The sequence below is a fragment of the Nicotiana attenuata genome, unplaced genomic scaffold (assembly GCF_001879085.1).
Source record: "Nicotiana attenuata strain UT unplaced genomic scaffold, NIATTr2, whole genome shotgun sequence".
NCBI lineage: Eukaryota > Viridiplantae > Streptophyta > Magnoliopsida > Solanales > Solanaceae > Nicotiana > Nicotiana attenuata.
The window spans coordinates 456,359-465,629 of NW_017670595.1; positions in this window are offsets into that span (position 1 = coordinate 456,359).

A 9,271-nucleotide genomic window follows, 5' to 3' on the forward strand; every position below is an offset into this window, starting at 1 on the left:
TGAAGGGCCGACTGAAAGGGCCTAGGAGGATGGCCTCTACCATATGAATCTCTACCTCCAGATGAGGTACCACTGAATCTGCCGGAATGACGGGCTCTCTTGTTTCCCCCGTGACCACTCCCCTGTGACAGAACCAGCTTAACTCGGCGGGCCACATTGGCCGCTTCCTGAAAGCTGATCTCAGTACCAGTCTCCCTAGCCATCTGGAGACGAATCGGCTGAATCAAACCATCAATAAACCTCCTCACCCTCTCTCTCTCAGTGGGAAGTATGACAAGAGCATGGCGAGCTAGATCAACAAACCGGGTCTCATACTGAGAGACCGTCATAGAACCCTGCTGGAGGCGCTCGAACTGCCTCCGATAAGCATCTCTCTAAGTAACGGGGAGAAACTTCTCCAGGAACAACTCTGAAAACTGATCCCAAGTCAAAGACGCCGACCCTGCTGGTCTGGCTAAACAGAAATCTCTCCACCAAGTCTTGGCGGATCCCGATAGGCGAACTCCAGCAAAATCAACTCCATTGGTCTTAACAATGCCCATGTTCCGAAGAACCTCGTGGCAGCTATATAAGAAATCCTGTGGGTCCTCAGAAGAAGCACCGCTGAATGTAGTAGTGAAGAGCTTGGTGAACCTATCCAGCCTCCACAAAGCATCTGCGGACATTGCCGCTCCATCACCGGTCTGAGGAACTACCCCCGGCTGAACTGCCATAGCTGGCTGAACCACTGGAATCTGACCCTGGGGAGCTACCTGCTCCGGAGTACGTGTAGCAGGAGTTTGGTCTCCTCCTCCAGCCTGAGAAGTGGCTGGTGTTACAGGAAGCAATCCTGCTCGGGTGACACTCTCCATGAGGCCCACCAACCGGACCAAAGCGTCCTGAAGAACTGGGGTAGCAATAAACCCCACTGGGACCTGAGCTGGGCCCACCGGAACTGCTGCGGCTGGGGCCGGAACCTTCTCCTCAAAGTCAACCTGAGGCTCCGCCGCTGGTGCTGCTGCTTGGGGCTGAGCTCTGCCCCTACCTCGGCCTCTAGCACGGCCTCGTCCTCGCCCTCTGCCCCTAGCGGGAGCTGCCTGGGGCTCGGACTGCTGATCGGTAGATGAAGAAGCACGTGCTCTCGCCATCTACGAAAGAACAGAGTAGAAATCCAATTAGCATTGAGAAACAGGACCGCACGACTAGAAAGAACAAGGAAACTTTTTGTAACACTGTAGCCTCTAGGGGATAAATACAGACGTCTCCATACCGATCCCTCGGACTCTCCCAAGTTTGTCCGTGAGTTGTGAAACCTATGTAACCTAGTGCTCTGATACCAACTTGTCACGGCCCGGATTTCCCACCCTCGGGAGTCGTGATGGCGCCTACTCGTAGTAGCTAGGCAAGCCATTTTGATTACTTTTCCATTAATAAACAAATCTTTTTACAATGTATGACAACAATATAAAACAACAAAACTAATTAGTAGCGGAAATCTTAATTATAGAAACTGAATAAAACACGGAGTAGTCAATATAAGCCTCTACCCAAGACTGGTGTCACAATACTCACGAACTGCTAAGAATTTCTAAATACAAGGGTCTGAAAGAACACATAATCTGTTTGTCTCGAATACAAAGAGGCAACAGTCTAAAAGAGAGAATAAGAGAGAGACGCCGGGCCTGCGGACGCCTGCAAGGCTACCTTGGGTCTCACGATACTGAAAGCCTGCTCCCGTGCTAATGTTGCTGCTCGAAACCTGGGCCTGTGCAAAAAAATGCACAGAGTGTAGCATCAGCACAACCGGCCCCATGTGCTTGTAAGTGTCTGGCCTAACCCCGGAGAAGTAGTGACGACGCTAGACTAGACTACCACATATGTATATATATATATATATATATATATATACAGCGGAATCGAAATACAAAACAGATAAACAATATGGGAGGGGAAACATGCTGTGGGGAGTATAATAAGTTCCAAATAAGAGTCGTCCAGTAATAATGGAATACAGCACAACTCAATAGTATGTAATGAAACAGAATTCAACCAGTGCTCGACATCACCCTTCGTGCTTTTACTATCGTCCTCACCAAGCAATTACATGTGCACGACATCACCCTTCGTGCTTTTACTCTAATTCCTCACATATATCAATAGACACGGAATGGTCATCACCCTTCGTGCTTTAACACTCTTTCTCATAATAAGCAAGCAATGCACGGCATCACCGTTCGTGCTTTAACACTCTTTCTCATAATAAGCCAACAATGCACGACATCACCCTTCGTGCTTTACACTCTTTTCTTACCATAAACAAGCAGTGCACGGCATCACCCTTCATGCTTTAACACTCTTCTTCACCCAATCAACAATCACAAACAAGGGCAAGGGAATAAATAAACAATAAAGAGAATCCCGGCAAGGGAACCCAAACAACAATTAAAAACCCGGCAAGGGTACAATATCAATAACCAACAACGTCCTGGCAAGGGAATAAATCATTAACTCTTTTCTTTCTTTCACTTTCATCTCATAGTTCACATTATCACTTGAGCCAATGCTCCAAAGAGTTACTTATCTCATATACCTTCACAATTTGTATTTCAACCCGAGCCAATTCTCCACGAAGTTTCAAGATCACAATTTCTTTCACAAGGTCTTTACAACATATAGAAGTCATCATTTAAGCATGGAAGGCATAACAACAACCAAACTATTCGCAAATAAGGACTCACGGTCACGCTAGACACCAATGTATAGATACTCGTCATCATGCCTATACATCGTACTCGACAGTTAGCAAGTTACAAATAAAACTCAACTCCTATTCCCTCAAGCTAGGGTTAAACCAAACACTTACCTCGATGCCTTGTACTCAACTCAAGCCTCAACTATGGCTTTACCCCGAAATTCCACCTCCAACCCGCTCGAATCTAGCCACAAATTACTTAATTACATTAATAAACACTAAATGAATCAATTTGAATGAATAAAAATGAATTTCCCAAAGTTTTTCCAAAAATTCCAAAATCGCCCCAAGCCCACGTGGTCAAAACCCGAGGTTCGAAACAAAACCCGGTTACCCATTCCCCCACAAACTCAAATATGCAATTTATTTTAAAATCGGACCTCAAATTGAGGTCCAAATCCCCAATTTATAGAAAACCTAGGTTCTATCAAAAACCCCCAATTTCTCCCATGAAAATCATTGATTTTAAGTTGAAAACATGTTAAATGATGCTAATGATTGAAAGAGTTAAGTAAAAATCGACTTACAAATGATTTGTGATGAAACTTGTTCTTGAAAAATCGCCTAAGGAGTTGTATTTTGAAAATGGGGTGAAAAATGACTTGAAATTCGTCTAAGTATGAAAAATGCAGGTTGCAGATGTGGGAAATGTGAACTGGGGTTCGCTATTGCGAACCCCGATCTGCTACTTTGGGAATTGCGAACAAAAGTTCGCATTTGCGAACCTTTGGCATATTTGGGGACTTCCATTGGCGAACAAAAGTGTCGCATTTGCGAATGTCCCAGCTTTTGCATTTGCGATGCTATGATCGCATTTTCGATCCCTGTGCAATGTGAGCACCTTCGCATTTGCGAAGGATTCTTCGCATTTGCGAATGCGAAGCCTGCAGGTCAGATCACACCAGCAATTTCCAAGTTCAAAAATGCACTCCGTGGCCTATCAAAAACTCACCCGAGCCCTCGGGGCTCCAAACCAAATATACACACAACCTCAAAAACATCCTACGGACTTACTCATGCGATCAAATCGCCAAAATAACATAAAAAACAACGGATCAAGCCTCAAAACTCATGAATTCTTCCTAATTTTCATAAAACATCAATTTTTCCATTTTAAGTCCGAAACACGTCAAACGACGTCCGATTTCAACCAAACTTTACAGAAAGATCTTAAACCATATATAAGACTTATACCGGGCGCCGGAACCAAAATAGGGGCCCGATACCACAGTCGTTTAATCAAATTTCATTTCCAGTTTTCTTAATAATTTCAGAAAAATAATTTTACTCAAAAATTCATTTCTCGGGCTTGGAACCTCGGAATTCGATTCCGGGCATACGCCCGAGTCCCATATTTTTCTACGGACCCTCCGGGACCGTCAAATCACGGGTCCGAGTCCGTTTACCCGAAATGTTGACCGAAGTCAAATATATTCATATTAATATCAAAATTTAGCATTTTTCACACGGAATTCATATTTGAGCTTTCAGGCTACGCGCCCGGACAATGTACGCAAATCGAGGCAACCCTAAATGAGGTTTTCGAGGCCTCAGAAGCACAGAATGAATGAGAAAACAGGTGGTGACCCTCTGGGCCGTCACATAAAAGGACCTAAGATCACAATGTACCCCTAGTGCTTGATAATATGCTCAAACGAGCTGGAATCCTAATCTTGTCCCTAATTCTTGGTTCAATTTGTAATTCTTATACAATAGATCGAAGTGCTAAGAGTTCTGAAATTTTGTAAGGATTAAGGAAAGCTTTATTGAGATATGTATGGCTAAAACCCCGTCTTTTAGAAATTGAGCTTCATTAGTGCTTGTGTAAATGCGGTAAGGCTAAAGTTTGGATTCTTGCGTTAATTATTATTTTACAGGAATTGATGTTGTAATTTTATTTGCGTGAAAATATGTCGCAACGTGATCAATGTGCTATCTTGATAACTTGAAAGGGGCAAGAGGTATGAATCATGTATTGAAATGCTTAGACTTTACTTTAGATTGAAGTTGTGTTGTTGTGCCATCTACTGAAAATCTTATTTATGCTTATGATTTAAATAGCCCCTGTGTGCACCTACTGACCTAAATGGCAAAGCTAATATTGGAATTGGAAACGATGTGAAATATGGCCTAGTGCCAAGAATGATGTGATAAGTTGTGGCCCCAAGTGCCTATGAGATAAAATATGTGAAACGAGATGGTTAATGAGAAGGGAACAACGCCTTGGTGAGGCTACTATCATAGCACAGACCTACTCGAGGACTCAAAACACATATAACAACATCGAAACAACAAATCACACTTCAATACAAAATCAATGAACTTTAAACTTCAAATTTCCACAACTGATGCCAAAACTTATCAATTCACGTCCGATTGACCTCAAATTTTGCATACAAATCATATTTGACAGTACGGACCAGCTCCATATTCCGAAATCGGAATCCGACCCCGATATCATAAAGTCCACTCCCGGTCAAACTTTTCAAAATTCCAACTTTCACCATTTCAAGCAAAATTCTACTATGGATCTCAAAATCATGATCTGGACGCGCTCCTAAGTCCAAAATCACCCAACGGAGCTAATGGAACCATTAGAAATCCAATCCGAAGTCAAATTCTAAAAAGTCAAACTTAGTTAATCCTTTCAAATTTAAAGTTTCTAGTTGAGAATCATTTTTCCAAATCATTTCTGAATGACCTGAAACCAAAATCGACGATTCGCATAAGTCATAATACATCATACGGAGCTACTCATTCTCGAAGACTACCGAGCGAAGTGAAATTGCTTAGAACGGCCGGTAGGGTCGTTACAATATATATATCTTGCTATAATTATAAGCGTGATAATGTGATAGCGAGAACACCTCTATAGAGATATTGAAAAGGCTATTCCACGACATTATATGTGTATATATATATATATATATATATATATATATATATATATATATATATATATATATATATATATATATATATATATATATATATATATATATTGTTCACCAAATCTCTACTGATGTCAACCTTCAAGAAGCTAGTGTACAAAATTGGGATGCGGAGGCTCAAGGAAGTGAATTGATGCTCTCATCGGGGGGAGTTAATATGCATTGTGCTCTTTTTCGTTTTTCCCACTGGATTTTCCTTACAAGGTTTTTAACGATACAATCAAAAGGAGTATTTCTATATGTGTACTCTTTTTCCTTCTCTAGATTTTTTCCCCATTGGATTTTATTTTAGTCAAGGTATTAACGAGGTACCTTATCTGTTGAATAGACATTCAAGGGGATTGTTATAAACAGAATTGTAATTAAGGTGAATGTCTATATTTTAGAGATATTTTAGGGTTTGATACTTGGTGATTAAGTCACTTTTTCCTATAAATAGAGCGGTTCTATTCCATTGTAATTCCTCCCAAAATCAATAAAAATTATCTCTTTTTACTTTTCTCTGTAATACTATTCTTCTTCTTTATTGTTTCGTATATTCTGTTTTGCATTATATTTTGAAAAGTAACTTAACATTCAACGGAACCAGGCTATTCCGCAATTTCTTCAATTTATTCTTTTCAAATTCACTTTTTTTATATCAGAAATGTTGAGTATTTGCTTGTTAAATTGGACTAGAGAATCATATATATATTTCTTCTCATTTATGAGGAATAGTTCAAATAGTGTAGTCCTTTGACTATCTGGTTCAGTACCTTTGGCCCTAAGAATAATTCTGCTCAAGTAGTTCACTTTTTTTTTTGAAAAAATAAATAAAGTTATCTCATAGAGGCCTACCATTACCAAAATTTGATAAAACTGCCCATATTTTAAACGTCAGTCCACCCATGTCAATTAAAAAGCCACCTGAAAGCCACGTTAGAGATTACTGACCTTTTTTCCTTTTAATAAATCAGCCTATCCTTCATATTAATGTCTTCTTCTTCCTAACACCACCATCACTGTAACATCTAGGATTAAGTTAAAAAATTAAAAATTTCTCCTCTTCTCTCTCCGTCTGCCTTGCTTTTGGTTCTTGTAAAAAGTTTCAAGGAATTTTTTCGTCTCAGATTAGGTGCCATTGTGGTATGATAGCCAGCCACTTTAACTTCCACAACTATTTCTAATCCTTGAAGGAAGTTCTATAAATTCCCTAAGCCTAAGGTTAGTTGTTGCTGTTGTAGTTATTGTAAAGTTCAAAATTTTTGTTTCATAATTTTGGTGAAATAATTGTGTATCATATAAGCTTTTCGTCTTAAGTGTGATTTCATATTGTTGACTGATTTTTTCATGTGGGTATTGGGCGTGGGAAGATGAAGTTTTTCCAGATTCACCTATAAATGCAATCCGAAAATTGGGGTCTTCATTGAATTTTGCTAAGTTAGACATAGAGAAATTAAAGAAAGATGTAACTCTCATGGAGGTTATAAATCATTCTCAAGTTTTTAAAGTTTCAACCTTAGAAGAAAAAGTATTTAAGATGTGGATCCTTCTCCTGATTTTATGTCATGATCCAAAATCCCAACCAATCAAGGTCATGACGGTGTCTAAAACCGATCGTTAGGCAGGCCAACACAACAGATGCGAAAAAAGTAATAAATATCTGACAATTAATCAATAACAAAACGTAAAACAGCTCTGCGATAACATAATAAATTTCTAAAACCAATAACTAACGTTAACCATCCAAGATTTGGTGTCACAAGTACATGAGTGCCAGAAATACAAGGTTCTGAAAGAAATATAATACAATCCGAAATAAAATGAAAATAGTACAATAAAAATAGGAAAATGACTCTAAGGCCTGTAAGCTGCAAGCAACTCTACCTTTAAGCACTGTCTGGTATTTGCTATGTACCTCCCGGTACTCCGCTGGTACCAATATCAAAATCTGCACAAGAAGTACAAAAATATAGTATGACTACAATCGACCCAATGTACTCAGTAAGTGTCTAGCCTAAGCCCGATGAGGTCGTGACGAGGTTAAGATAAGATACCTGCTTAAACCTGTGTAGTGATACATAAAGCAACGGAATAACAAATAAAGTATTAAAAGTAACAATAGGGTTAGGACATATATAAGGGACAATAAGCGGAAATAATAAGTAAGGGTCACCAAGTTAACCTCTTTCAAAACAAGAACCAAAATCATCATGTCAAGTTCACATTTCAATTATCAAGTCAAAACAATAAAATCAACAAAGTGCACGGCATCACTCTTCATGATTTTACTCTCATCCTCACCATGTAACATAAATGCAAGTGCACGGCATCACCCTTCGAGCTTTTACTTCCTCACGCAGTCATAATAAAATTGCATATGCACGATATCACCCTTCGTGCTTTAACATCTCATAATAAATAAGCATGTGCACGATATCAACCTTTATGCTTTTGTCGTCACATTCACTCTATCAATGATATGAATATTCAAATGAGTCACGACAACACCTTCGTGTTCTTCACTCTTCCTCACCAAGCAACAACAACAACACAAATAACAAGCAAAGTGGGAAGAAAATTCACTTCAATAGTAGTACTGAACTCCACTCGTCACACGAGAATCTTACCCTAACTAGATCTAACAGCAAATTACAAGTTCCGCATTCTCAACACCTAATATCACAAGAATTCAATATAAGAAATAACCTGAAAGCAAATAGTCAAGGAATAAGCTATCTATCTAGCATGGAAGGTATAGTATTTGAAATAATATGGTGGAAATAAGGTAAATTCTACCCGCATGCTTACACTATGGATAATGCACATACACTCGTCACCTCGCATATATGCCGCCCCAACACATAGTTCACATAGCAAATAGATCCGATTCTATCTTAATTTCCTTAAATCAAGGTTAACCACGATACTTACCTCTTTACGCAACCAAATAAATAATCAACCACATCTTTTCCTTTCGAACAAGCCTCCAAACCAACTGAATCTAGCCAATTATCGTTCAAACAATTCAAAAAAAGCTTTAAAAACTACCCAACGAATGACAAAGGTTCCATTTTTATTATATTTGAAAAAGTCAACATCGGACTCGCTTAGTCGAAATTTAGGATTCGGCCAAATTCCAATGATCCATTTCATCCCCGATCCCGGTTATTTGATTTGTTTCAAAATTCAACCTTAATTTGAGGTCTAAATCTATATTATACAAAAACCCTAAATTGTACCCAAAATCCCTAATTTCTACCTTGAAATTTATAGATTTGTTGTTAAAATTCATGGAAAAGTAATAAAAATTATCGGAAAATGTATTAAAGTTGCTTACTAATAAATTTGGGGAGAAAATGTTCTTCAAAAATCGCTTCTAGAGTGTTTAGGGTTGAAAGATGGTGTTAATGAGCTAAGTCCCAAAATTCCCCACTTTTACTTCGCATTTGCGACAAAAGCATCACATTTGCGAAGAGACCCAGCTCGCAAAAGCGATGCCTCCTTCGCATTTCTGAAGGTTGCCCAGCCATGTTCCCGGTTGCATTTGCGACACAAGCATCGCAAAAACAATTCCCACTAGGTCGTATTTGCGACGCCCCCTTTGCAA